This window comes from Phyllobates terribilis, unplaced genomic scaffold (assembly GCF_046119375.1).
Source record: "Phyllobates terribilis strain yellow unplaced genomic scaffold, ASM4611937v1 Scaffold_1__5_contigs__length_1240528914, whole genome shotgun sequence".
Lineage (NCBI taxonomy): Eukaryota > Metazoa > Chordata > Amphibia > Anura > Dendrobatidae > Phyllobates > Phyllobates terribilis.
Genome location: NW_027362761.1, coordinates 331,004,437 through 331,030,163, shown reverse-complemented (window position 1 = coordinate 331,030,163; position 25,727 = coordinate 331,004,437). Strand labels below are relative to the sequence as shown.

General features: G+C 45.2%; 1 long non-coding RNA gene across 2 annotated transcripts in view; it reads right to left on the bottom strand.

The window, feature by feature from the left end:
• The window catches only part of LOC141167173 (uncharacterized), a 240,078-nt gene that overhangs the window by 19,692 nt on the left and 194,659 nt on the right, over window positions 1-25,727 (bottom strand). The window contains exon 3 of one of the 2 annotated variants that reach the window (XR_012251407.1): window positions 17,214-17,339. This is a non-coding gene — a long non-coding RNA (uncharacterized lncRNA). The remainder of the gene's footprint in view (window positions 1-17,213; window positions 17,340-25,727) is intronic. The other variant, XR_012251408.1, reaches the window with a different exon arrangement.

Here is a 25,727-nt window from a genome sequence, read left to right as displayed (position 1 = left end):
ACTTACATCTCTACAGAAGCCGTTGGGCCTGCCACTTCACCGGCTAAAATGCGATGTGCCTACCCAGTGGAATTCAACTCTGCCCATGTTGCAGCGACTGTGGCAGCACCGACAAGCCCTGGTGCAATACGTTCTGACGTATAGCCTGGGCCAACGAGATCCAGAGGTGGGGCAAATCACGCTGGAGGAGTGGTCTCAGATCAGGGTCCTATGCACCCTTCTGCACAGTTTTGAAATGGCGACGAAGATGTTTAGTGCTGACGATGCCATTATCAGCATGACTATTCCGGTGATTTACATGCTGGAGCACATGTTAAACAGAATTCGGAGTCAGGTGGTGGCACAAGAGGAGGTGGAGGAAGTAGAGGAGGAGGAGTTGTATGCGGAAGGGCTAACATCTGCAAGGTCCAGACGGTCGGCAGCACCAAGGCGGCAGGCATGTGAGGGTGGGGGAGATGGTTTTACCAGGGTGCATAGTAGCAGCCAAACTAGTGAGGAAGGTGCAGGAGCCCAGGAAGAAGTGGAGGACGAACTGATGGAAGACACATCAGATGAGGGAGACCTTGATCACATTTCTGTTGTGCGAGGTTGTGGGGAGAGGACAGAGGAAGGAAGCATGATTGTTACCTCGCCACCAACACAACAGGGACTTGGTGCTCCTGGATGCGCAACACACATGAGTGCCTTCTTGCTGCACTACCTGCAACATGACCCTCAAATTGTGAGAATTAGAAATAATCCTGACTACTGGGTTGCCACACTGTTAGATCCACGGTACAAAAGTAAATTTGCAGAAATTATTCCTGCCATAGAAAGGGATGCACGCATGCAGGAGTATCAGCAGAGACTGTTGCAGAATCTTACATGTGCTTTTCCACAAAACACCAGTGGTGCACGTAGTGAATCTCACAGTTCCAACTTGCCAACCGTGGGACCGTCGAGTGTTCAGCACTCAAACTGTAACAGAACCACAGTATCTGCTGGTAACATCAATTTTGCGGAATCATTTCACCACTTTTTTAGCCCATCCTTTGCAAGGCCACAGGAGACAAGAAGTCTGACACATAGTCAACGCCTAGAGACGATGGTACAGGAGTATCTCAAAGTAAACATTGAAGCCATGACTGTGTCACTGGACCCTTGCTCTTTTTGGGCTTCCAATCTGGATAAATGGCCGGAGCTAGCCACTTACGCCTTGGAGATCTTGTCATACCCCGCAGCCAGCGTTCTGTCTGAACGTGTGTTCAGCGCTGCTGGTGGTGTGCTGACAGATAAGCGCACGCGGCTCTCCACTGACAATGTAGACAGACTCACGTTCATAAAGATGAACAAATCATGGATCCGAAATGACTTTTCTACCCCTGTGTCATCCTGGGGAGAGTAAAAGCTTGATGATTGGTTTAAATCACCTCACCAACCGTTTTAAGCTTTCAAATTACTAATCATGTTTATCTGTCTCTTGGCTGGAAAATAATTTGGACTTTGTAGCAGTGTGCAGCACTGATTCTATTAGGCCATCTATAATAAGCTCCACCAGATTTAAAATTACTAATCATGTTTATCTGTATCTTGGCTGGAAAATAATTTGGGCTTTGTAGCAGTGTGCAGTACTGATTCTATTAGGCCATCTATACTAAGCTCCACCAGATTTAAAATTACTAATCATGTTTATCTGTACCTTGGCTGGAAAATAATTTGGGCTTTGTAGCAGTGTGCAGCACTGATTCTATTAGGCCATCTATACTAAGCTCCACCAGATTTAAAATTAATAATAATTTTTAGCTGCATCTAGCCCAGAAAATAATTTTGGGGCTCCGAGATGCGCAAGACACATAAGTGCCTTCTTGCTGCACTACCTGCAACATGACCTTCATATTGTCAGAATTCGAAGTAATCCTGACTACTGGGTTGCCACACTCTTAGATCCCCCAAACTTTTCGATCAACCTTTTCATTTTAATAAAGACCAAAAAAATGGTCTTTTTTGAAATTATAAGCATTAGCAGGTTATTAGAAACTGAAATCAAACAGTTTTCAACTCAAAACTTTATTCTAGGTGATGTTACATTTTCACATAGGACCCCTTGTTCGAAAGGAGCTTCTGAACTCTCTCGTCCATTGAATTTGTCAGGTTTTGGATGGTTTCTGCTTCAATTGTTTTGCATGAGGACAGAATACCCTCCCAGAGCTGTTGCTTAGATGTGAACTGCCTCCCGCCATCATAGACACTCCTTTTGATGATGCTCCAGAGGTTCTGAATGGGGTAGAGGTCAGGGGAGCATGGGGGTCACACCATAAGTTTGTCCCCTTTTATGCCCATATCAGCCAGAGATGCAGATGTTTTATGTGCAGCATGAGATGGTGCATTATCATGCATAAAAATGATCTTGCTGTGGAATACACGGTTCTTCTTCTTGAACCATGGCAGGAAGTGCTGTTTGAGAAACTCCACATACATTATGGAGTTCATCTTTACCCCTTCAGGGATCCTAAAGGGGCCGACAATCTCTCTCCCCATGATTCCAGCCCAAACCATTACTCCACCTCCTCCTTGTTGGCGATGTAGCCGTGTTTGCGTGGGGTGTCCATCAACCAGCCATCCTCCACTCCATCCATCTGGACCATCGAGCGTTGCACGGCACTCATCCGTAAACAAAACAGTTTGGAAATCAGTCTTCATGTAATGTTTGGCCCACTGGAGCCGTTTCTGCTTGTGTGAAGTGGATAGAGGAGGTCGACAGGATGGCGTATGCACAGCTGCAAACCTCTGAAGGACCCTGCATCTTGTTGTTCGGGGGACGTTGGAGGCACCAGCAGCTTCAAAAACTTGTCTGCTGCTATGACAAGGCTTTTTTGCCGCTGCTCTTTTAACCTGACGTAATTTCCTGTAGGAAAGAGTCCTCAATTTGCCCTTATCAGCACGCAGACGTGTGTACTGTGAATCAGCTACATACTTCTTGATTGCCAAGACACTTCATCCTGATCATCGCACAATGTTGATTGTAGTCATGCCTTGACCTAAACACTCCACAATTTGTTGCTTCTCAGCAGCCGACACATCCTTTTTCTTTCCCATTTTGGCAGAACATGTAGGCTGCTTAATAATGTGGAACAGCCTTCTTAAGTAGTCTTGACTTTCATTGGACCCACCTGCCAAACTAATTAGCACAGGTGTCTGCAGTTGCTTACAGTGATATAAAGAGCCCTGACACACATCACCATCAATGAGTTTAACTGACAAACAAACAAATTCTTCCCTTATCACTCCTAAACACTTTTTGCATAATAATTTGGAACACAGTGTACATGTGCTTTTCCACAAAACACTAGTGGTTCACGTAGTGAATCTTACAGTTCTAACTTGCCAACTGTGGTCTGTATGGAGTTGTTCAATAAAGGGCCCAAAATTAAGATAACATAGATGGGAGAGGTCTCTATGAATAGGAATTCCTAAGTATTTGATACCCTGTGAGGGCCAGGCAAAGGGAAAGTTGGACTGGATGGAATCCTGTATGGATTTGGGGAGGGAGACATCGAGGGCCTCAGACTTCGCTGCATTGATTTTAAAATTTGACCATGTAACAAAGTGATCTATTTCAGCCATAACAGCATGGATGGATATATGTGATTGAGTGATATATACTAGGACATCATCAGCAAATAGAGAGCACTTGTACTCAGTGCCTCCCACCTCAATCCACCTAATATTGGGGTTATGGCGAATTGATGAGAGCAGGTGCTCCGTCACTAGGATGTATAAGAGAGGGGACAGAGAACATCCCTGCCTTGTCCCATTGGTGATTGTGAAAGGTGATGAAAATGTTCTGATGCACCCCCTGGGCCTTGGGACACCCGGAGCCCGACCCTTTTTGGTGGATGCTGGTGGATGTAGTCTCCGTGGCGGCGACCCGGTTCCGTGGCTCAGGGCGGTCAAACCAGTGGCGGAACTATTTACGTGGTTTTTATGTTTAAATGTCCGACTACGCCACCTGTGGATTGCGGTCAGAGTGAACCGCCGCTGCAGGGCAGACCGCTGAGGCTGGTGTTGTGGGTGCAGCAGGGGGTATCATAACTCCTCACGTGAGGAGTATAGCCTCAGGGCAGTGTATGCGGAGGATGGGGGTGATGGTGCAGGGCAGCAGCAGTAACGACACGGAGTCAGTGATGCAGTCCAAGGCCTTTACTCACAGTTCTTATTATCCAGACCACGTCTGCAGGTAACGGCTGCCCACGTCGTACTGTGCTCAACAGGTGAGGGGCTCAGACAACTCCCAGATAACTTTGGAGCGCTTCACAGGACCCCCTTTGTGTGTCCTTGGTCTGGCCTTTCTTACCAACCCTTCTGTCCGGCTGCCTCGGGCCTCCTCTTGGTAAACTTGGCGCCAGTTTCCCTGACCTTATGTGGTGCCTTCCTAGCGGGTGTAGTGAGGGGCTGCGCCACATAAAATGTCACAGCCTCCGGTTTCTAGCTGAGGGTCGTTTCCTGCCTCCACTAGTTTCGGGGACCGGTCTCCCCCTTTGGCCTGACCCCTCCACGCAGGTGGATTCGGGCGTGCGGTGGCGACTCGCCCGTCCGCACCCCTGGGATCCCTTCGTTCCTCGTTCCTGGAGCCTTCTCCGCTCCTCTTCCTTCCTTCTCCCTCTTCCATGCCTGGGCCTCTGTTACTAGGCCTGCCTCTGGAGCAGAGCTCATGCAGAGCCCCTGCTCCCTGTCACTTCTGCTCAGACTTCTCTGCACTGAACTAAGATGGTGCCCACCTTTTATACTCCCTTCTCAATGCACCCAGGAACTGCTTCCTCCCTGCTCCTGCACTACAGGGTTCCCCTTCCTCAGTGTTCCCTCCCCCCACTCCAGCCAGGGACAGACACTGTCGTGCCCATCTCAGGGGCATATTGGTCGCCCTGCCCCATGGCAATGTGGTGTAATGCATGCAGGTGTCGGGTCCTGATCCACACTCCATCCTTACCTGAGAGTGAGATATCACACCTCTGGGTGAGGTGCAATACCTCTGTAGCAACCGAGCCCTCAGGGTGCTACAGTTCCATTTATCTTCAGCCTAGGTGACGTATTGCGATACAGGGCCGTGATTTTGGCTATAAAAGGGTCCCCTAGACCCCTACTCCAAGCTTTTTAAGAGAATCATATATAGCGTGCCAGGAGACTCTATGGAATGCTTTCTCAGCATCCAACGAGAGTATCTAATTACAAATTTTTAACAGCATCTCGCCCAGGAAATACTTTGTGCCTAGTAGCAGTGTCTGTTAGTCAGCGGATTATCCCGGCTGTTAAGCAAGCTACACCACCTGTAGTTTGGACACTTAATTTTTTCAAAGGAAATGCTTCAGGACCACGGGATACTCAGTGAAGAGCATCAGGAGGCACCCCAAGGCATAGGGGCTGGGACTGGCAGTAGGATGCCTTGCGGTGGACAGCCGAGCTCGATCCTTATAAAAGCTTTTTAACTGCAGCAGCTTTAGTGGACGCTACTGGAGCTGGAATTACGCGGCTGCTGGCATGAGACTTGCCCTCCAATAAATCCTTGTAAATGGATTTAAAGTGTATTCATTCAAATTAGAGAGACAATTTAAACTAAAAAGCTTAGAGCTGCCTCCACCATCGGGGGGCTCGCTCGACCCACCAGCGGACAGGCACCAGTATTGGGAGAGGGGGGCTGGCCGTCAGGGTTCACCGCGGCTCCGGCACAAACCCGGCGACACGGAGGTGGCACAGGCAGGAGCGGACTGGCCGTGTCGGCTTCTCACTTTTTGGATTTTAGAAGGGCATGACATGCCTATATCTGTGTCTCCCCCTCCTTTTACTCCTCCACCTCTTTTCTTTTCGCATGACTATATGTACTTGTCACTTTTCCATGTGTTAGTTGTGTCTTCTGAGCAGTTTGTCAGCTTTTGGACACCTTTGAAGGTGTTTTCTATGTGTTTCTATGTGTTTTTGTTTGCCTGCCATTGGTTTTAACGGTGTTCGAAGGTGTTCGACGAACAGTTCGACGAACAGTTCGGCGAACACACGGGTGTTCGACGAACCGAACCGAACTCGAACACTACGGGGGTGGCTCAACACTACTTTTTACTTTAGATTAACATCTTAAACTATACCATTAAAGACTCCTGACTGTGTACAGACATGAAAGTTAAATTATTTACTGTACAGAGCTAAGAATGTTGAAGAAAATTGTTAAGAATATTGCCAAGCAGTTTTTAAATTTGTCATATTTCAATACACCTGTCACCTAACAAGTTTAGCAAAGAGATGGCTTGTTAACGTCTTGCATTACTTTGTCAAATTTGATGTTCAGAATAATAAGTCAACATCAATTTTACAAAAAATATTATAATTTTGAAAATATAAATAGCAAATGGTTGTAAATTAATAGAAAAATAAACCTTCCAAACCAATCAAAACAAGGAATTGATCATTTTGAAGTAAGCCGATTCAGGAATACCAGTAAAAGCAATTGGCATGTAAAATTAAATTGATACCTTGGTGTTGTATTGCGACATAAAATTAAAATATTTATAGTGTCTCATTGCACCCTGGTATTCACCCTGGAGTTCCAAATATTTCCAAATTTGTTCAATATTCTGTCCCTGGTTGTAAGTCACATGACAGGTGTCACTGTGTAGCAGTTGGCTAAAGGTTGACAATATGAATGTCAACAATTCATATAATACTGAGCAGCAAAGGCATTGTATTAGCTCTTTTTCAGTCACTTTGTATAACGTGCATCAAACAGTGCAATTTGCAATAGAGAAACATACTTACAGTGCTACAATGGACTGAAGCTGTTACTTAGCAAAGTACAATCATTTAAAGTAAAAATAAAACTCCTGTCATTGTCAATTATGCATTTTTTCCCAATTCATTGTGCTTCACTTTTGTATCTTTGAGCTTCTCATTTGGGGGCTAAGCAGACTGAGGTTCTAGAGTCATTATTTGGGCTTTTTAAGACATTTTCTAGCTTTTTTAACCCCTTTACGTCCCAAGGTGATATGCACGTTAATGACCAGGCCAATTTTTACAATTCTGACCACTGTCACTTTATGAGGTAATAACTTCATGATAGTGGTAAAATTTCTTCGATATCACTTGCGTTTATTTGTGAAAAGAATGAAAATTTGGTGAAAATTTTGAAAATGTAACAATTTTCAAACTTTGAATTTTCATGCCCTTAAATCAGAGAGATATGTCACACAAAATAGTTAATAAATAACATTTCCAACATGTCTACTTTGCATCAGCACAATGTTGGAACCAATTTTTTTTTTCGTTATAAGGGTTAAAAATTGACCAGCGATTTCTCATTTTTGCAACAAAATTTACAAAAACATTTTTTTAGGGACCACATCAAATTTGAAGTGACTTTGAGGGGCCTTTATGACAGAAAATACCCAAAAATGAAACTGTTCTAAAAACTGTACCCCTCAAGGTGCTCAAAACCACATTCAAGCAGTTTATTAACCCTTCAGGTGCTTCATATAAATTTTTGAAACGTGGAAGAAAAAAATGAACATTTAACTTTTTTTCACGAAAATGTTATTTTAGACCCCAATTTTTTCATTTTTGCCAGGGTATCAGGGTAAAATGGACCCAAAAATGTGTTGTGCAATTCCTCCTGAGCACGCTGATACCCAAAATGTGGGGGAAAACCACTGTTTGGGCACACGGCAGGGTTCGGAAGTGAAGGAGCGCCATTTGACTTTTTGAATGTAAAGTTTGCTTAAATAATTAGCTGATGCCATGCTGCGTTTGAGGAGATGCTGATGTGCCTAAACAGTTGAAACCCCCCACAAGTGACCCCATTTTGAAAACTAGACCCCTCAGGGAACTTATCTAGGTGTGTCGTGAGCACCTTGAACACCCAGGTGCTTCACAGAAGTTTATAACATTGAGCTGTAAAAATAAAATTTTCATATTTTTCAAACAAAAATGTTTTACAGCCTCCAATTTTGCATTTTCATAAGGGTAATAGGAGAAATTGCACGATGCAATTTGTTGTGCAATTTCTCCTGAGTAGGTAGATACCCCATATCTGGGTGAAAACCACTGTTTGCGCGCATGGCAGGGTTCAGAAGGGAAGGAGCGCCATTTGACTTTTTGAATGTAAAATTTGCTTGAATAATTAGCGGATGCAATGTTGCGTTTGGGGAGCCCCTGATGTGCCTAAACAGTTGAAACCACCCACAAGTGACCCCATTTTATAAACTAAACCCATCAGGGAGCTTGTCTAGGTGTGTGGTGAGCACATTGAACCCCCAGGTGCTTCACAGAAGTTTATAACATTGAGCTGTAAAAATAACATTTTCACATTTTTCCAACAAAAATGTTTTTCAGCCTCCAATTTTTCATTTTCATAAGGGTAACATGAGAAACTGGACCATGCAATTTGTTGTGCAATTTCTCCTGAGTAAGCAGATACCCTATATGTGTGGGAAAACCACTGTTTGGGCGCACAACAGGGTTCGGAAGGGAAGGAGCCTCATTTGACCTTTTGAATGTAAAATTTGCTTGAATAATTAGCGGTCGTCATGTTGCGTTTAGGTGGCCTCTGATGTGCCTAAACAGTGGAAAACCCCCACAAGTGACTCCATTTTGGAAACTACAACCCTCAAAGATTTTATCAAGGGGTATAGTGAACATTTTGAACCCAGAGGTACGACACAGAATTTGATAACTTTTTTTGCATCGGGTACTCAGGTATGCACCAAGTGCTCAAGTGACATGCTCGAGGCCCCGCCCGCATGTTTCACGGTTGTTAGACACCCAAAAAAAGACATGAAGGGATCGCTCGTGCATGGCAGGCAATCGCCGCAAGTTTTTTTGGCGTATAACAGCTGCAAAACATATGGGGCGAAGACTTGAGCATGCAACTTGAGCACCCGCGATGCTTGGTGCATACCCGAGCACCCGATGTAAATTCAAGTAGCGACACTAATCGCCATATCGTCATCATTTTTTTTCTTTACTTCTGAAAAAATCCCAACCCCAACACAACCCTAACCCTAGCCCTAACCCTACCCCTAACCCTAGCACAACCCTAACCCTAACACAACCCTAACCCTAGCACAACCCTAACCCTAACCCAACCCTAACCCTGGCCCAACCCTAACCCTAGTACAACCATAACCCTAGCCCAACCCTAACCCTAGCCCAACCATAACCCTAGCACAACCCTAATGTAGCATCGGTGTCTCTGCCCCCTGCCAGGCAGAGACGCCGTCCCCTTACCATTGCGGTCCTGCTCCGGCATCTTCCGGACTCTCTGCTGTGGATGCTGGTACAAGCAGCTTCCCTGGCTATGTGCTTAGGGCACGCGCTCCCTCCCTCTTAAAGGGGCCACGTGCGCCATCCTAAAAAGTCCCCGGCCAATGGCAATGGATGGTCAGGCAGGGTAGATACTTAGTCACGCTCCTCTGGTACCTCCTTGCACCGCAGCAAAGAGGTTCCACCACCCGGATCTATAACAGTTTGCACGGGCCATGGAACCCGGAGGCCCCCAGACTCCTTCGCTTTCTGACCTGTACCAGGAGGTGTCTCGTCAGAGATCCCAGCAGGAAACTATCCTGACCTACCTGCGGTCTGTCAACTCCCACCTGGACATGCTGTCCATCCCAAAGGTGTCCGTCTCGAGCCGAGCGGCACCTGCTCCAGCGGCGCCTCAGCCTACTAGTGTCATGGCATCCGGTCCTGGTCCCCAGCTCTCTGCACCTCCACGTTTTGGTGGTGACCCCATCTTATGCCGGGGTTTCTAAACCAGTGCACGCTGCACTTTGAACTCCTGGCACATCAGTTTCCCTCTGACTGGGCCAAAGTGGCGTTCATGATGTTTCACCTCACTGGGGAAGCATTGGCATGTCTAAACCCTCTGTGGGAGAGAGTGGATCCCCTGGTGTTCGATCTTCTGGCTTTCCTCTCTGCCTTCCGGAAGGTCTTCGATTAGCCCGGACGAAAGACTTCTACTGCCTCCTCTCTTCGCCGTCTCCACCAAGGGAGTCTCACCGTGGGCCAGTATGCCATACATTTCCGCACTCTCGCATCTGAGCTTGCCTAGAACAACGAGGCCCTGGTGTCCACCTTGTGGGAGGGTCTTTCTGGATGGATTAAGAACGAGCTAGCTGGTCGGGACATTCCTTCCACCCTGGACGACCTTGTGTCACTAGCTTGACATCCGTTTCTTGGAACGAATTAAGGAGACTACCTGGGAGAGAAGATTTCCTGGTCTCACTCCTGTATTCCAGAAACCTGCCTCCCAACCAGCAATTCCCCGGGCAATCTCGCCCGAACCCATGCAGATTGACCAGACCAAGATGGTCAAGTCTCGCCAAGAGACGCGCCGAGCCGAGGGGAGCTGCTTCTACTGTGGCAGTAAGGAGCATCCGATCCGTTCCTGTCCGGTGAAGCCGAGAAACTCCACTGTCTAGGACCGCTCGGAGAGGTCGTCCTAGGCAAGAATAAATCCTCTCCGTCCTTGACTCTATCCGTTTCTATTTCCAGTGGTGAGACCTGCTTCTTTGAGACCGACCACCTTTATTCCGGAGCCGCTGGCAATCTCATTTCTCAGGCCCTTGTGGAGCAGTATCAGATTCCCACCAAACTTCTGGCCGAACCATTGGCAGTCGCTTCCGTGGATGGAAAACTCCTTCCGGAGACCATCTTGGTCGTCACAGAGCCTGTAACCCTTCAGGTGGGAATGCTGCACTCGGAGAGGATCTCCTTTCATGTGCTATCCGGACTCTCTCACTCCCTTTCGCTAGGTCTACCCTGGCAACAGAGACATGAACCCATCCTGAATTGGCGATCTGGTGAGGTGCTCCATTGGGGGCAGGATTGCTATGAGACCTGCCTGGTTCTGGTTCGTCCGGCTCGACCTGCATCTACTCCGGCTAATCTACCTGGTCTGCCGGCACCCTACTGGTCCTATGCGGACGTCTTCGACAAGAAAGAAGCTGAGACACTACCACCTCGTAGGCCGTATGATTGCCCTATCGACCTGGTACCCGGTTCTTTTCCTCCCAGCAGGCGTATCTACCTCTTGTCACAGGCTGAGACCCGGGCCATGTCTGAGTACATCAAGGAGAATCTTGCTAGGGGATTCATTCAGAAATCTACATCCCCAGCTGGAGCAGGATTCTTCTTCGTTAAATGAAAGAAGGCCTGAGACGGGGACAAGGGGGCATCTTCTACGCCTGGAGGAAAGAAGGTTTAAACATAATCACAGACGGGGATTCTTTACTGTAAGAGCAGTGAGACTATGGAACTCTCTGCCGCATGATGTTGTAATGAGTGATTCACTGTTAAAATTTAAGAAGGGCATGGATGCCTTTTATGAAAAGTAAATGAGAGGAGATAAGAAGCCGGGCTGATCCTCCGCGCTCGTTCAAAGACACACAAGGGTTAATGATAAACCAAACCTTCTTTATTCCTTGGCCTACGCGGAATAAAGAAGGTTTGGTTTATCATTAACCCTTGTGTGTCTCTGGACCAGCGCGGAGGATCAGCCCGGCTTCTTATCTCCTCTCATTTGTTTACTGATCAGCGGGGTCTCCTGCAGCGGCAATCTGACAGGTGCTTCACAGTTGGTTGTGACTCACACAACCTCAGAAGGTGAGTCAGACTGATTGTGGGACCTGGTATTTACTTTTATACAAATAAAGCCCTATGTGCGCTGTCTTTCCTATCTTTTTCTTGAAAAGTATAATATTACAGGTTATAAATACTAGATTCCTTGATGGGGCGTTGATCCAGGGTACTAGTCTGATTGTCATATGGAGTCGGGAAGGAATTTTTTTCCCCAATGTGGAGCTTAGTGTTTGCCACATGGTTTTTTTTGCCTTCCTCTGGATCAACGAGTTAGGCTATCGGTTGAACTAGATGGACTTAGTCTTCCTTCAACCTTAAAAAAACTATGTTAAAGACGGCTCGATACGGCTGTGTATCGATTACAGGGGTCTTAACCAGATTACCATCAAGAATAAGTACCCCCTGCCTCTCATCTCGGAGCTGTTCGACCGCCTTAAAGGCGCGAGTGTCTTCACCAAGCTCGATCTACGTGGGGCATACAATTTGGTCCGGATCCACCAGGGAGACGAGTTTAAGACGGCATTCAACACCCGGGACGGTCATTATGAATACCGCGTGATGCCCTTTGGTCTCTGTAATTCACCAGCCGTCTTACAGGAGCTGGTTAATGACATTTTCCATGACCTCTTGTATTCTTGCGTAGTGGTGTACCTGGACGATATCTTGGTCTTCTCTCCTGATCTGCCCACACACCAGAGGAATGTTCATCAGGTTCTGCAAAGGCTCTGGCAGAATCGTCTCTATGCAAAATTTGAGAAATGTCTCTTCGAGCAGACTTCCCTTCCGTTCCTGGGATATATTATCTCCGAGACTGGTCTTCGGATGGACCCCGAGAAGGTTTCTGCCGTCTTAAAATAGCCCCATCTGGAGGCGTTGAAGACGATTCATCGATTCCTGGGCTTCGCAAATTATTACCGCCTCTTCATCCCTCATTTCTCCTCCCAGACCGCTCCCATCTCCGCACTCACCCGTAAGGGAGCAAATACCAAGGAATGGACTTCCGAAGTGGAGGAGGCCTTTGTCTCCCTAAAACAAGCTTTCTCCTCCGCCCCTGTGCTGCACCGTCCGGATCGCAACAAGCAGTTCTTCCTGGAGGTTGATGCTTCCTCCTCCGGAGCCGGAGCGGTGCTCACCCTGAAATCCCAGTCCGGGAGAATGGTAACCTGTGGCTTCTTCTCCAAGCTCTTCTCCTCATCTGAGCGCAACTACTCCATAGGAAATCGTGAGCTGCTTGCCATCAAATTGGCGCTGGAGGAGTGGCACTACCTGCAGGAAGGGGCTCTGCACCCGGTGATCATCAACACAGATCACAAAAACCTGGCCTATTCACAAAACGCCCAGAGACTCAATCCGCGTCAGGCCCGATGGTCTCTGTTCTTTGCCCGATTCTGCTTTACTCTACATTACCGCCCTGCAGACAAGAACGTTAAAGCCGATGCTCTATCCCACTCATTCATGTCCTCCAACCAAGAGGAAGAGCCTCTGCATATCATCGACCCCTCCAGTGTAATGACTGTGGCCCCGTATGACCTGTCTCGTCTTCCACCCAGTAAGACTTTTGTAGCTGTTCCGGATCGTAAGAAGGTTCTTCTCTGAGGTCATTCGTCCAAACTAGCCGGCCATGCAGGCCAGAGGAAGACCTTCCTGCTCATCGCCTGGCATTACTGGTGGCCTTCTCTATGCAAGGATGTTGCGGATTTTGTTACGGCTTGTTCCTCCTGTGCCCGCAACAAAGTTCCCAGGCATATTCCCGCTGGCCGTCTCCTGCCTCTACCCGTACCTTCTGCTCCGTGGCAACACATTGCTATGGACTTTATTATGGATCTTCCTGTTTCTGCCAGTTGTACTGTCATTTGGGTGGTCACTGACCGCTTTTCTAAAATGGCCCCCTTCATCCCTTTGCCTGGTCACCCATCCACATCTGTGCTGGCTAAGGACTTCATCCATCACATCTTTCGTCTCCACTGCCTACCCCTCCACATTGTGTCTGATCGCGGGGTCCAGTTCACTTCGCGCTTCTGGAGAGCTACGTGTAAGCTGCTGGATGTCACCCTGGATTTCTCCTCTGCTTATCATCCTCAGTCCAATGGTCAAGTGGAACTTATCAACCAGGTCCTTACCATCTTTCTCCGGCATTTCGTCAATGCTCACCATAACGATTGGGTTGAGTTCCTACAATGGGCCGAGTTCTCCTATAACAGCCATGAGAGTGAGTCTTCTTCCAAATCCCCGTTCTTTGTGGTCTACGGTCAACACCCCCGGATTCCGTTTCCCGTCTCCGCTTCTGTGGACAATCCTGCCGCGGAGTCCCTGGTCAGCGAATTTTCTACTATTTGGGAAGACACTAGATCTGCACTTCTTCAGTCCTCTGAGCGGATGAAGAAACATGCCGATAAGAGACGTCTGGATCCGCCTCAATTCCGTCCGGGAGACAGGGTCTGGCTCTCCTCCAAATATGTTCAGCTCAAAATACCTTCGTATAAGTTGGGTCCGCGGTTCATCGGCCTGTTTGAGGTTCTCAAGCAAATCAGTCCCGTGGCTTACAAGCTAAAACTTCCGGCCACCTTACGGATTCCCAACTCCTTCCACGTTATCTCTCCTCAAACCAGTTGTTCTTAATTATTTTTCTGACGATCCAGGTACCACCCCAGCTCCAGTCTCCGCTGAGGACATCTATGAGGTAGAGAACATTTTGGCCACCAAAAGGGTAAGATGAAAAAACTTTTTTCTGGTGAATTGGAAGGGATTTGGCCCGGAGGAGAGGTCTTGGGAACCCAGGGAGAACATCCATGCCCCTCTTCTTCTTAAAGAATTTCTTGCTGGCCTAAAAAAGAGGGGGCGTAAAGGGGGGGTACAGTAGCATCGGCATCTCTGCCCCCTGCCAGGCAGAGACGCCGTCCCCCTTACCGCCGTGGTCCTGCTCCGACGTCTTCCGGCCTCCCTGCTGCGGCTGCTGGTACACGCAGCTTCCCTGGCTCTGTGCTCCCTCCCTCTTAAAGGGGCCACGCTCCGGAGCCCAGAAGGGAGGGGGGCATTTGGATTTGGGAGTGCAGAATTTGATCAATTTCTTTTGGGGGCGATGAGCCATGGCACTTTTCCAGAGCCTTTGTGCTACCAGTAATGTGGAAGTCCCTATATTTCCGATAACAGATGACGGAGTTACTCTGGACTCTGTTCAGCGTTGTCCTTTTCAGAAGTACACAAAACTGTGGGCGATGGCACTTTTATGCGTGCCTAATAGAAAGACGTATGCTGACAGATCATAGGCCAGATGGTGTCCACAGTGCCTCCATCTGCCTCATTAAAGGGAATCTTCCAATGGGGGTTCTGTCTGAATCACGTATTTCAGAGATTTACACAGAAACCCTTGTGTAAGTACTCAGCACAGAGTGCAGAATAAATATGGGCCAAGCCTTACTGCGATCTTTGGGAAGCAGAATGAACAAATCAACAGCAGGTGAAGGATTAGTTTATTTTTTACACTGTTCCTCATGCGATATATTTGATCAGGCGACTTTATTCTTCGGGTTGGTGCGATTACAGCGATACCAGACATAGTGGGTTTTTATGTTTGTCTGCTGTCACACAATAAAAGACACTTTGTATTGCAAAAACTAGTTTTTGCATCAAAATATTTTGAGAGCTGTAATTTTTCCATATTTTAGCCAACAGAGTCATGTGAGGGCTTGTTTTTTGCAAGACGACTTGACATTTTTATTGGTACCATTTTCGGGCATGTGACATTTTTTGATCGTATTCTATTCTGATTTTTCAGAGGTAGAATGAACAAAAACCAGCAATTTAGGAATTGTTTTTTTTTATGTCTTTCAGCTTGTGGTAAAATTAATATGACAGCATTATTCTTCGAGTGGTACCACATTTATAACGTTTTTTTATGTTTTGGCGTTTTTACAAAAAAATATTTTATAGAAAAAATAATTATGTTTGCATCGCTTTATTATGAGAGCTATAACTTTTTTATTTTTCCGTTGATCGAGCTGTATTGTGTCTTGTTTCTTGAGAAACTAGATGACGTTTTCAGTAGTACCATTCGTATTTTTGATTGTGTTTTATTACACTTTTTGTTTGACGGTACGATGATAAAGCATTGTTTTTTGCCTCATTTTTTAATTATTTTTTTACAGTGTTCACTAAAAGGGTTAACTAGTGGGACAATTCAATAGGTCAGGTTGTTCCGGACATGGCAGTACCAAATATCTGTGTTTTTTTTGTTTCTTTTTTTTATTCATAAAAATAGTTATTTATGGGTACGATATATTTTTATTTTTTTATTATTATAATTATTATTTTTTTTTACTATTATTATTCTGATTTTTTTTAAAAATATTTGTACAATTTTTTTTCTTTTTTTTTTCTCTTTTTTTACTTTTACACTTTGTCCCACTAATTGCAGGCTGATCGCTTGTATAGTATAGGGATGCAGGAGCATTCCTATACTATGCAATCTGTCAGTTCTGCACTGACACACAAAATTGCCAGATGATGCACTGCGCATGATCTGGCAACATTCCTAGCTCTGGTGACCCGCATTTCATCATGACGACATTGGGTCACCAAAGCAACGATCGGAACCCCGCGATGATGTCGCCAGGTCTTCAATCCAAAGGCAGAGGAGCTTTCTTCCCTCTGCCTGCGATATCAGCATTGACCGGATTAAAGTGCCGGGAGTGGTGCGGACACTGCTCCTGGCATTGAGTGCTGGGTGTCAGCTGGCAGAATCAGCTGACACCCGTCGTCAATCGCCGCTTTGCATTGCCAAAAAGCTCTATTTTTGTTTCATCTGTCCACAAAACTTTTTCCCAGAAGGATTGTGGTTTGTCAAAGTACTCTTTGGCAAAGATCAGTTATTCCTTTTTATGTCTTTTCATCAGCAATGGTTTCTTCCTTGGCCTTGGCCCATAAAGCTCTGCTTGGTATAGTATGCGGCGTATGATACTTGTTGAAACCACGACCCCAGATGTTTGGGTGTTTGACGTGTTTTTTCCACCATTCGCAACAACCATTGAAGACATCTCTTGTCAATTTTCCTCTTCCCCCCATGTCTAGGGAGGTTCTTGACAGTTCAATGCTTGGCAAACTTCTTAATAACATTGCACACTGTTGAAACTGTGATACCAAGGTCTTTGGAGATGGCCTTATACCTTTTGGAAGGCTTGTGTTTGCTAATAATAGCAGTTCTGATGTCCTCAGAAAGCTTCTTTCTCTTCACCATCATGACAAAGGAACCGAGCCTACAATGTGGCTTTTTAAAACACTGAAGTCATTCATTGACTAATTCATGTCACATGGGCACCAACAATTAATCACAGGAGAATCTCTTTTGTGATTTACCACAGGCGAGTCAAAATGTGTTCCCATACTAAATTAATGTAAAGAGTGCCAATACCAGAGACACAGCAAGCTCTAGGTTTTTCTGTTCTTCCCTCCAATTGTTTTTTGTTTTAAATTATTGTTTATCACTTGCTCTTTTATATTTAACATGAGTGCTCTGTGCAAAAAAACTGCTTCACTAGATTCATTTTTTTCAGATTTTCTACATTATGTACTTAATCTTCATGGGTGCCACTAATGATGAGTAGGGCTTTAGTTACACTGACCTGTGATGGGGATGATGAGAGTTCATTGATGCTTTTTAGGCTTGATGTAGGCTTGTTGCTGTACTTGATGCTCTACGCTGGAAGTTTGTTGCTCCGTGATTCAGGCGGCTCCTCTGCTGGAACAAGCTTACAGAAACGATTAATGAAATTGAGAGCCAGTGCTATGATTTTCTATTAAAAACTTGTCACACAATTTCTTTTGAATGCATAAATACCCAAACACGGAGCCCCTATCTTTCCCGGCACATTATGGCCCATCATGACATGACATGATTGTGGGGCACCAATGAGTTACCACCATGAGAGTTGGAGGTCTTCTGAAGACCTCAATACTTATTATGATAATTCTCCTGTTAAAACCAGCCTGTGATTTTTGCTATAGAAGGCAGTGCTGGTGCGCAGTTATGTATAGTACAAGCGATCAGATGATCGCAGCTTCAAGTCCCCTAAAGGGAATTTTAAATACAGCAAAATGTTTAAAAAAAAAGTTTTTAAAGTATTAAAAAAACACAAAAGTTAAAATCACCCCCCTTTTCCCCATTAAAAATAAAACAATAAAAAAACCTCATATTTGGTATCGCTGCGTTTGTAAAAGTCTGATCTATTAAAATATAAAGTAAATTAATCCAATCGTTAAATGGTCTAATAAGAAAAAAAAACAAAACTCCAGAGTTACGGGTTTTTTTGCAATAAGAGGTGATCAAAACATTGTATCTACCCCAAAATATAAATTTTATATTTATATAATATGTATTCTATATTTTGATTGATCTGACTTAATACTCATGTTACAGCCAAGTCTCTTGAAATTAACGAGCATATCCTCAACTAATTGTGTGTAGTTGCTATGTGGATAATTTTTGTCTGATCTATGGACCATTGAAAAATTCTGCCTTCAGTTGTTACAAGGTGAGTACAGGTAACTTATGTGCTATGTATGCAATGTACAAACTTATTTTTTCAAAACCTTTATGAATTGTTTCTTCAGGCCTAGCTTTAAATGTAGTGGTGGCAGTAAGATTCTATCTAGTGCTGCCAAAGGTGCATTGATCTAATTTTGTCCTCTAATCATCATATATTCCTTCTGAGGCCAATCTTTTCTTTCCCAATGTTCATGTTTGGCTTTTCTATCCCAAAGGCATAATAACAAGGACACTTTGTTAGTCAAGAAGAAAATTAACCATCTTTAGATCTACATTAGTGATGAGCGAGCACTAAAATGCTTGGGTACTCATTGCTTGGGTCGAGCAAATTGGAATACTCAGGTGCTCGACCCGAGCAACGAGCCCAATGTAAGTGTGGCACCCCAGGGGTCTGGTTGCCACAGTGGCATTGCCTCCCTCACAAGAGGTGATGCCATGCCTGGAAGCAAGCAGGGGTCCCCTAATTAGGTTTTGCTAAGCATGCAACACTGTCCTGGCTCCAGACCAGCAAGGGGAGCCCCTCCCCTTGGCAACTGGGATCTGGGGGCGGGGTTAGTTAGATTTAGTGTGATGAGTTGAAGTGAGGACGTCGACAAGAGAGGATCTGGGGAGTGGAGCTGCGCGGCAGTTCACCCAAGAAGGAACCAACACAGAAGAACGGGACACGGGAGTCCGAGGCTGTGGGGCACTGAAGGCCCAGCAACAGAAACAGGAGGGCAGGAGACTGCAGGTCTTCTGGCCCCATCAGATGCCCAGAGGCTCAGCAGCACTGCAGGGCCCAGCACCACCACGTGGGAGCGACGCATCAGCAAGGCCCGAGCTGCCTGCCACACGGGTGAGCACAAAGACGTTGCACTCAGGGACGAGGGCCACCGCACAGCTACAAGCAGCAGGGCCAAAGAGATTAGTGGAAAGGAAAGGCCCCCAACTTCACCTGGTGAGATGGATTCCTTACTTGCTTCCTGGCTGCCTGAACTTCCACTTCTAGCCAGTACCCTAGTCCCGGTTTGCCTAATCACTGCCAGTAAAGATAAGAGGAAACTGCCATTAAGTTGTGGACTGATTATTGCTGCGCCATCAACCCCTGCACTACAACGCCCAGCATCACCTATAACATCTACACTGCCCTGGAGCTAAGCTCTACCTGTGGAGAGCCAGACCAGCTTTGCTGCACTAACATCAGCTCCAGAGGACCTGCTCCGCAGCAGCGGCTCCCTTGAGCCGCATACCACAGGTGGCGTCACGAACTTTGTACATAAAAACTATAAAATCCCCTTTTTACTGGCCGCCATGGGTCACGGACCGGGTCACCGCCACTGTGACATCTCCCCTAGCAACGACCGGCCCAGCACCGAGTACCCCACGGCCCATGGGGCGCGTCATAAGTCTATTGGAAACTCGAGCATTTTTCAGGCGGCACCCCCCGGCGGTCTGCAGAGAGCCTAAAAATTGCCCAAATCGATGGGAACAGTGCTCAAATGGCATGGGAACAGCATGGGGAAGACCCCTGGAAGCATTTCTGACTCCCAGGTCACTGCTGTCAACAAGATTGTCAGAGGTATTATGCCACTTTTAAGGACTCACAATAAAACATACCAAAACAAAACCAAAATGGATTTTCCTGGGAAATATGTTAAGGAACATCCTTTCCATGACATGTACAATGTATATAAAGCAAAATGAATAACCAAAAACAAAAATACTCCTCCACACCTTGGGCTTTGTTCACACGTAGCGTTTTTGATGCGTTTTTGCTCTTTTGCATTGCTTTCAACAAAGACAAATGGATTCACTGGGAAATGTCATTTTAACATTTTACAACCTTATCTGGCCATGTGGTGTTTGACACATCATCAGACACATGTATACAGTGCTGAAAAGACATGGGAACAGCATGGGCAAGACCTCTGGAAGCATTTCTGACTCCCAGGTCACTGTCTAAAAGTGTGCCCATCATAAGTGATCCTTGGCGCATGCGAAGATGCCTCCCGCCATGCACCTGTCGTTGCAGACTTGCAACAATCACCGTCCATGTCCTTGTCCCAGTGCAGCGTTCAGTTGTCCCTACTCCATTCCTTGGAATGCAAGTGCAAGTATGCAGCCAGCCACCCAGCCACCCACAGGCTGCAATACTATACTGCCAAATTTTTGACAGCTGCTTGCACTTGAAATGTGGCCTTTTAGGCTCGTGGAGGCGGAAACATTTCATAACCTCATGCTGTCGGCAGCCGGGTGTCCATACTCGGTCCCCAGCAGCCACTGTTTCTCCTGGTGTCGCCTCCACCTTCCACAAGCACGAGTCCCACACCATTACCCGTGCCCTCACCAGTGCACTGGTGGGAAGGACTGCCTAACCACAAACACGTGACAGGTGAATGTGGCCAGGGACGGTACGGAGCCAGTCCACAAATTTTTTTGCTGAGAGTTGTATTTAGCTCAGTGAAAGGACTGGCATAGAGGGAAACCGTATCTACCCTGGGTGTCATTTCTCCCAGGAAGTCCTCCAATGCAGCTTGTTGCAGAAGCAATGGCAGCACGTCCAACATCAACTCGCACTTGTCGGTGGTGCTTTGAAACACACAAATCTTTCTTTGCGCATTTAATTTCATGAATACAGAGTTGGACAATGGCCTGATCTGCAATGTGGTTTAAGAAATAACATGCATTAGCATGTCCGATCCACATTAAAAAAGCAACCATAGAGTGTCCGGGAACCTTCCCCCACACTTTTCTTAGCCAGGGCTGCTTCTCGGCAGGGTTGGACGGGCCCACCAGAGAACTGGAGACTCCTCCGGCGGGCCCTGGTTTCTCCTTCAGGAGAGTTCATAGTGCCAAGGTGAGGCCAGGATGATGATAGAGGCCACCATCTGCTTAGTTTTCAGTTACTTGGAATACAAGTGCAAGTATGCAGCCAGCCACCCACCCACCCACAGGCCGCAACACTAAACTGCCAGATTTCTGGGCAGCTGCTTGCACTTGAAATATGGGCTTTTAAACTCGTGGAGGCGGAAGCTTTTTACAACCTCATGCCGGCGGCGGCCGGGTATCCATACTCGGTCCCCAGCCGCCACTATTTCTCCCGGTATCGTCTCCGCCTTCCACAAGGACGGTTCCCACAACATTACCCGTGCCCTCCCCAGTGCATGTACTAGGAAGAACCACCTAACCACAAACACGGAATGGAGCCAGTCCACAACTTTTTTTGCTGAGAGTTGCATTTAGCTTGGTGAAAGGACTGGCATAGAGGGAAACCGTATCTACTCTGGCTGTCATTTCTCTGTCACCAGGTTCCGCCCATTGTCACACATGACCATGCCTTGCTGTATGTTCAGCGGTGAGTGCCACAGATCAGGCTGCTGTGTTACAGCTTTAAACAACTCTGCAGAGCTGGGCGGTTTGTCAATTAAGCATTAAGCATGTTATCTTCCGCACAGCCTGTTGCCGCTTGGCCAAGGCAGTGCTGCAGTGCTGTCAGCTTGTGACTGATGTGGTCATTTCAGAGATGGAGGAGGAGGTGCATGAGCTGAACAATGTGATTACATTGAGGTTAAATTGGTGACGCTGTTTTTTATACTAAAGAAAGATCCTATTGTTTTTTTCTTTTTACGTTATTTTTTAAGACAAATGCATTCACTGGGAAATGTCATTTTAGCATTTTACAACCTTATCTGGCAATGTGCTGTGTGACACATCATCAGACACATCCTGTTTTATTTATGATGGAGGGACTCAGAAAGTTATAAAGCCTATTTTTATAGGGACATCAGAGGGCCCTTAGTATTCTTAAAAGGCCAGCAGTCGGCCCTCGCTATTGTTAGAGAGCCATCAGCTGGCTATGCTTTGTTGTTCCCATTATTAACAAGTGGGTCTCCTATACTGTTATTGCGTATCCAGTGACTGCAAGTGCTGACAAAAATTTGGACGCAACCCAATATCCATTTGAAGAGACATAGAGGAGGGTCTCAGTAAAAAATAGTTCCCATTATAAAGGAGCGGGTCTCCTATAGTGGTAATGCCCATGCTGTGACTGCAAGGGCTGCCAAAATTTGGGAAAAACCCCACTAAGAATTTAAAGACACACAGAGCAGAGCCACAGTAACAAGTACGACATGTTCCCATTAGAAAGGAGAGAGTCTGCTATACAGTTATAGGGTATGCAGTGAGTCCAAAGGCTGACCAATTTTAGGAAAAACCACACTAAGAATTTAAAGACACATAGAGCAGGGCCACAGTAACAAGGTACGACATGTTCCCATTAGAAAGGAGAGGGTCTGCTATACAGTTATAGGGTATGCAGTGAGTCCAACGGCTGACCAATTTTAGGAAAAACCCCACTAAGAATTTAAAGACACACAGAGCAGGGCCACAGTAACAAGTACGACATGTTCCCATTAGAAAGGAGAGAGTCTGCTATACAGTTATAGGGTATGCAGTGAGTCCAAAGGCTGACCAATTTTAGGAAAAACCCCAAGAATACACTAGAACTACCGGAGGCGTCATTTTGACCCTTTTGCTATTTATTTTTCCTATAATTTCTACAATTTTAACAAATGAGTTCTGAGTTTTTGTGACTTTTATTTATTCATGGTAGTGTATATTTTAGGACACAAAAATGAATTGTAATTTTTTCATGGGCCCGGATTTTACAATTCATACCTATAAGTACTGAAGGGGTCAATTTGACCCCATACATAAAAGTAGTAGTAGGCAAGTCACCTAATATTACAGAGTACAGAAAATCACAGTGCTTCTCCCTTGTTGTAGAGTGTAATTGTATCTTTGCATGAACATGTTTGATCCATGTCTCTTCTAGCGATTTCTGTCTGCACTTCAGTAGCAAACATTACAGTTGAAGCTACAACTCTGCATGTTTGTACATTGTCGTTTTATTACTTCTGCGATCTTACAAGTCCCTTTATGCGACGTATATTTGAAGCATGAGTAAGCAGAGGGGTCTGACAAGTGACGAAATTTTGAAATGTCTTCAGAATTTATCTGAAAATGAGTCAGAAGAAGAAAATCAGGAACAAATAGACTCAGAGTCTGATGAAGAATATTTTCCTCATGATATTTCCGAAGAATCAGATTCAAGCAGTAACAGTGATATAATTGACGATACCGAAGTTTCTGGAGAGGATGATGGACATCCTACAACGTTAACAAGATGTACGGCCACACCACAATTGCAGAGAGGTAGAGTAAGAGGGACCCAACCACAATATTTTGGATACGGAGGGAGAAAGAAAGGTGCAGTGGACATTTCACCTGCTGTGGGTCATAAAGAGACTTGTCGCGATGGAACTGTGTGGGAAGTTTTCCCAATTGCTTCTGCATCTACTGGCCGACTGTCCCAACAAAACATTCTACGAGAAACAGCTGGACCCACCCCTTATGCCAAACGGGAGATCATCAATGGGAATGTATCAAGTGCATGGAGGTTGCTAATTGATGAACCTATACTTCGCCACATAAAAAAGTGTACAGAAATGGAGGCTCGTCAGAAACTTGAAGATGATAAATGGACAGTTTCTCTAATCGAGCTTGATGCATTTACTGCAATATTATATGCGACCGGCTGATCGGTCTCTTGCACAACACATTGTTCTCAAATGAATGGATCCATTTTTGGACAAGGGAAGAAATGTTACTACAGATAATTTTTTCACTTCATTGAAACTTGCCAATACACTGAAAGCCAAGAGAACAAGCATTGTGGGAACGATGAACCGTGCAAGAAAAGAGATTCCATCTTTGGCAAAAAACCTACGAACAAATACATATGAGACTACTCTGATGAAGAATGGTGACATCACTCTTACAGTTTACCAAGGTAAACCAAATAAGAATGTCATTTTGCTCAGTAGTCTTCACCCAGATGTAGCAGTTGTAAACGACTAGAAAAATAAAACGGAAACGGTAAAATTTTACCATAAAACAAAGGTTGGAGTGGACACAGTAGACCAGATGGCTCGAAAGTACACCGCAAAATCTGGAAGCCGCCGATGGCCTGTTCAGGTGTTTTGTAATGTACTTGATTTAGCAGCTATAAACGCAACAATACTCTATAAAACAGAAACTGGGAGTCAAATTAGCAGACGTGAGTTCATTCTTCAGCTGGCATTAGACCTTCGCAAGAATTATTTGGAATCAAGAAGTGGCCCATCATCCGCAATGTCTGAACCACAAACAAAAGGACAAGAAATCCGCAAGCGTCGAAAATGTGGAGTTGGAGGATGCAGCGAAAACAAAACAATTAAAAGTTGCGCAAGATGTAACAAACCAGTTTGTGGAAAATGCACTGGGAAAGTGGAAGAAATTACTGTTTGTGTTAACTGTTGGACACCGCATGCTATGACCATGTAAAAGAAAAATGCGTTTAAACTGCTGTACTTGATCTTAACACTGTTCCTACTAAGTTAAAATAAATGTTCTTTAATTTGTTGGCAAAAAAAGTTATTTTTACTCCAAAGTCAGTACTTTTGAATGGGGGTCAAAATGACCCCTAATGGTAGTTATAGGTATTATGAAACATGCGGTAGTTCTAGTGTTAAAGACACACAGAGCAGGACCACAGTAACAAGTACGACATGTTCACATTAGAAAGGAGAGAGTGTAACGCTGGCATGTCCTTTAATAAAATAAAATAAAACTTAAAGGACATGTCGGGGTCCACCGAACTGAAGAGGAGCTGCAGCAGATGAGTCCCAGAGGAATGTTCAGCTAAGCACAGAGAAAGAAATGAACTACACTGTGTTCTAAATTATTATGCAAATAATATTTTCTCAGATTTTCCCAAATTACCTACATGAATTGCAGTCATTGTAATTTTCCAGTCAAATAACTATTAGAGTACAATTGAAAGGTTTTTGTACAAACTGCCTATGATAACAGTATATTTTTTAAAAAATAAAAAACTCAAACTGCACTCAAAATGCATGTTCCAAATTATTATGCACAGCAGAGCTGTCAACCTTTTCATTTTAATAGAGAACAAAAAAATGGTCATTTTTGAAATTATAAGCATTAGCATGTTATTTCAAACTGAAATCAAGCAGTTTTCAACTCAAAACTTTATTCTAGGTGATGTTACATTTGCACATAGGATAATGCCCCGTCTCATACTGCACATAACACATCTGCATCTCTGGCTGCTATGGGCATAAAAGGGGACAAACTTATAGTGTGGCATCCATGCTCCCCTGACCTCAACCCCATTGAGAACCTCTGGAGCATCATCAAAAGGATTGTCTATGATGGCGGGAGGCAGTTCACATCTAAGCAACAGCTCTGGGAGGGTATTCTGTCCTCATGCAAAACAATTAAAGCAGAAACCATCCAAAACCTGACAAATTCAATGGATGAGAAAGTTCAGAAGCTCCTTTCGAACAAGCGGTCCTATGTGCAAATGTAACATCACCTAGAATAAAGTTTTGAGTTGAAAACTGTTTGATTTCAGTTATTAATAACATGCTAAAGCTTATAATTTCAAAAATGACCATTTTTTTGTTCTTTATTAAAATGAAAAGGTTGAAAACTCTGCTGTGCATAATAATTTGGAACATGCATTTTGAGTGCAGTTTGAGTTTTTTAT